Source organism: Vespula pensylvanica, chromosome 20 (assembly GCF_014466175.1).
Source record: "Vespula pensylvanica isolate Volc-1 chromosome 20, ASM1446617v1, whole genome shotgun sequence".
NCBI lineage: Eukaryota > Metazoa > Arthropoda > Insecta > Hymenoptera > Vespidae > Vespula > Vespula pensylvanica.
In genome coordinates, this window is record NC_057704.1 from 3,453,782 (window position 1) to 3,458,528 (window position 4,747).

A 4,747-nucleotide genomic window follows, 5' to 3' on the forward strand; every position below is an offset into this window, starting at 1 on the left:
TTTTTGAAAATTCAAAATTAAAAGATCGATTTTCAAAAATAGAATTTAGCAATTGCTTGTAACAAATGAGTTTTAAGATTTCAATAAGAAGTACGGAATATTATAAACTCGTGTATGTATTAAGAATGCATTAGAAAAACATAACTAATCTAATTTATCATAACGTTTCCTAATGTAGAATATCACTCACTAACTGCGTCTTTATTACCTACGCAAACATCTTCCCGATATTTTCGAAAGCACTTCGACTATTTTATAACTATTCGTAACTCATCCACGACGTATCGCAAGCATTCTTACAGAATACGGGGAAATTATACGTCTTAATTTAATATCGATTAAAGATTTATTTTCAAAAAATAAATATGTACAATAAATTATATGTATTAATAAATACGTATAATAAATTAATACGTACAATAAATATATTACATCGAGTTATTATTGCTAAAAATAATTTTTCCGTAAATTACGTAGAATTTAATGCGGATAATATAAAAGTGTATCATATATAAACGCGTTTATATAAATACATCTGTTATTACATATTATGTGCGAAAGAATTTAAATGCATCATTCTTCTTTGAGGAAAAGGAACCCAATTTTTGAGTAGAAAAACCACAATTAAAGACGTCGATTTCTTCACCTTTCTTGTGCGAACTTTTCTAGATACGTGTTATACGTTCAAGGAGAACGAGTATTATCCTCCAGGTGGAAGTACCTATCGAATAATTTGAAGTTGAAAATTCGCTGACAGCTCAAAAAGGTCGAGCAGAAAATCTGAAAATCAAACAAAAATCTAATTTTTTTGTTTCTGTTTTCTAATTTTTACGAAATATCTCTCCAGAAATATTCGAATATAAAACAGCATCGGAATATAAAACTGCAGCGGATAATAAAATGCGTCGATCTTTATAGATATATGTTAGATATACTGAATATATAGACATTATACCCTCATTACAGTTTTCAATTGATCTTATTCCAAAATAAAAATAAATTTATTATGAATATTATATTTACATAAATAAAAGATGTTAGACTAGTATACATAGAATACACAGAGATATATTTTCTGTCGAAAAATTAAAAAATTAAAAATGTTCTAGCTCATTTTTTGACTATTTTATATGAAAAAAATGATCGTCTATTTTCTAACCTTCTTACATAAAAAACACATTTTATACTTTTTTCCGTAGATGTTTTATGAAATATATATGATCGTTGCCATTACGATAATACATCTGCTTATATCTTTTTACTCTATATTAAGAAGGAGTTTTATTTTGCAACTCTCCGAAGAAAATCAAAGCTAAAATTATGAAAAACAAAATGACGAATCCAATACGCCAGATTTTATATATGTATACATATATATACTCAATACCAAAGTCAGCCGAACCTTATATGTATAGATATAAAAATATTCGCTAACTTTTAGATAAAGCGAAACACGATAATTTTGATAATTAACGTATTTTGTAAATAAATATTTCCAAACAGTATAAAGCACAAATTCCAATTGACTAATCGGTCTAAAATTTTGCACCTATCATTTCCTCACCATCTTCTTCTTATAGCATTTCTAGCGAAGAATGGGCCATCCCAAGAAGACGTTCACTTTGTTATAGTGTTTTCAGCCAGTACTTGATTTAGGAAAGAAAATACGATAAATTTCCATCACGCTTCCTTCCATATCGTCCGAGTAGTATCTCTTCGATCTCCATTTCTTGCTTTCACAGCTAACGCGACTTCCATCACCCAGGGTTAATGTTTGTTCCATAGCGTAACAATGTATCTGTAGGCATTGCGATATTGTCGATATATTCTTTTGATACGTTGGGTAGATTTGAAATCAAATTTTTCGCCGTTTTATAATTTAAAGGGTACGATCGGACATAATTGGAAGTTGAAAAATAAAGACCAATTTAATACAAAATTAATATAAAATTTCATTACAATAAACTCGGCACCTCTCGACAGCTGCTTTTCATTGATAATAAAAATTAAATAAAGAGATAATAAATAATAAATTTTGTTAAATTATAGTACTAGCATAATGACGAAATTGATTTTTTAGCAACAGTCGTTGTAAACTTTCATAAAAGTACATTTCCCAAAAATAAATTTTCTATAATTTTGCAAAATGTAGAGAAAAAAGTATTGAATTTTTATAAAAAGAATATTACTAAACTGTTGTGTCACACTTCCAAATTATTATTTTTTTAATGGATATATGAATTTTAGACACTCGTTTCGCAAAATTAGAATTGATTCACATCGAACAAAGTTATATATGTTTGAAGACTTTTCCCCCTCTTCTTACGTTAAGCTAAGTAATACTGGAACGAAGTACGCTTCTGCAGAGAATATAAACTCCAGAAAAGTGACTTTTTCCCCCTCTACTATATATTATTTCAACTGTTAGTATACCCAACCCGCCAGTTTTATATTCGAAATTTTTAATTTAGTTCTTAGGATTTATACCGTTTTTTAAGACTTTTCTGCGGGCTAAGAGCTCTCCTCCAACTCATGCATAGCCAAAAAAGCTGTAGGCCGTGAAGATACGTCCCTAAACAAACGGTTGCAAATTTAATTCATCCATATATACATACTATCGGTTGCCAATCTGTTAAAAATCACTGAACGATTCATACATCAGCTATTTATAATACTGTATTCTCCCTTAATAAATATTATTAAAAATCTATCGTGGTTTAAATTTAAAATTAATGGCAACATTCATCTTAATTATTCAAAACTTTTTCGAATTTAATGATATCATTAAAATTAGACCTCTTGTAATTAAATAAAATTTGGACCAATCATTGATTCTCAAAATTATGGAATGTGTTCATTTTGTACCAATCATATATTTCGGGATTTTAATGCACCTATAGCGTCTTCCAACGTAAGATACGAAAAAAAAGTTGTATAGTGAAGCTATATTTTACTATGATAATGATTAGACAGAATTATTCGTATTTAATGCTACTTAAACAACTTCTGATAACGGGAAGAAAAACACGCCTTTTTTGAAAAAGTAATGAGGGGTTAATAGCACATTATAGAAAATCTGCGGCTATTGCCGATAGGCGGCGCAGCTGTGCTGTTGGCGCTTTTGTCCAGTTTCTATGGAATTGGACTATTTAACTAGAAATATCATATGATGTTCCTTTCTAGATTTTACCTCCTTTTTGCTGTACTTCGTGTTTCCTTACCGTAGTATTCTTACAGTTAATGGCATGGTGTGCTCGGTGATTGGTTTGTGACTATATAGAAATCCAATTTGATCAAGCTCTAATAAGTAATAAAATATTATTTATTTCGAAAAATATAAATCAAAAAGATCAAAGTGAATTAGAAATTTAATTATTTATTTATTTGTGCAAATACATATTTGTACATAATCAAACGTACATATAGTGTTTTTTATTGTCGTCTTCTTTTTGTTATCATTTAATTCTTTCTACGAGAAGAATGTATACAGTTATATTTTCAATATAAAAGGAAAAATAACATGAGGTTCATCAAATTAGTACCTTCCTCAAGAAGGAAAAATCGTAAAAATCACTTCACCGTTTCTTTTCATATACGTAGAAGGTTAATATCTGGATCTCTTTCAAAAGATTTAAAACAAAAATACAACGTACGATCCGTGTCTAAAAACAAGGATGGTGAAGTACAGGTTAGTTAATTTATAGTAATACATTTTTAATACTTCCATAATGAAATGTTAATTTTATATCATTGTATTAATGACTCTATTCCTTTTGTTTAAATTTGATTCATGTATTTATTAACATTTATATCATTTATGTTTATTAATTTTTGCATATTTTTTTGTGTATACGTACATTTTTTATTCATTTTATATTATTATTTAAAACAATGATAATGATTGTCCTAGAAATATATAAACATGTGTAACAGAAAATGGAGTTCAAAAATTATATTGACATAGAATGTGATTGTAATATTCAACTTTTTATTGTCCGACTAAATTATTAAACTGTAGTACTTGAAAATAATATAATCCATAAATTCTTCTCTCATCATTTTTAATCATATAGATTCTATAAATATTGAAGCAAGATATTAATTTGGTTATTGCATTAGTTTTGCTTTATTAATTTCAGTTTTACATTAAATGATGTTATTTTTATTGGGACATTTTTCTTTTTGCACAGTATAAAATAGAAGTAACTTGAAGTTATTGATTAGCTGCTCTATGGGAAAGTTGGAATATAAAAGGTAAAATACAGAAATATATAAATAAAAACTATCTGAATTATTACTTTATATTATTTGTTATATATTATTTTATTTTCAGGTTGTTCGTGGACGTTAGAAAGGTCAATAAGTTGATAAAGTTATTGAAGTGTACAGAAAGAAAAATGTTATCTCTTAAAGGTAATATAACTTGTATAATATCGTGTATATACATAGATAAATATATAAAAGCATACCTTGACAAATGATGAACTAAACCATTCTCGGAGAATCAGACAAATAGGTATACTTACTAGTACTTGCTCAAAGTTCTTTTGAATTTGTGCTCGTATGTTTCCTTGGTCTGGTTGCTGCAGATCTATTGGCACTGATTGATATTTATTTAAAGAAATTATTTTGTTATAGTTATCGTTATACGTCTGATCTAAATGTATTACGATTTTTTTTAGACCATAATTCTAAAACTTGAAGTGGACAAAGATAGGAGGAAGAAATTAATGAAAAACGAGGTAAA

General features: G+C 27.7%; 2 long non-coding RNA genes across 4 annotated transcripts in view; one reads left to right on the top strand and one right to left on the bottom strand.

The window, feature by feature from the left end:
* Window positions 1–505: 505 nt before the first annotated feature.
* On the bottom strand, window positions 506–2,620 carry LOC122635896. Of its 2 annotated transcripts, none has more exons than XR_006328787.1 (4): window positions 2,488–2,620; window positions 2,195–2,402; window positions 1,550–1,798; window positions 506–780 (listed from the first exon to the last, which is right to left on the bottom strand). It is a non-coding gene; the product is annotated as an uncharacterized LOC122635896 (long non-coding RNA). The 2 variants fall into 2 exon arrangements; XR_006328786.1 differs by having other exon boundaries at window positions 2,195–2,405; window positions 2,488–2,616.
* Window positions 2,621–3,276: 656 nt separating this feature from the next.
* LOC122635894 overlaps window positions 3,277–4,747 on the top strand; it is a 1,977-nt gene continuing 506 nt past the window's right edge. Inside the window, exons 1-4 of one of the 2 annotated variants that reach the window (XR_006328782.1) lie at window positions 3,277–3,688; window positions 4,140–4,254; window positions 4,334–4,413; window positions 4,683–4,742. This is a non-coding gene — a long non-coding RNA (uncharacterized LOC122635894). The remainder of the gene's footprint in view (window positions 3,689–4,139; window positions 4,255–4,333; window positions 4,414–4,682; window positions 4,743–4,747) is intronic. The other variant, XR_006328781.1, reaches the window with a different exon arrangement.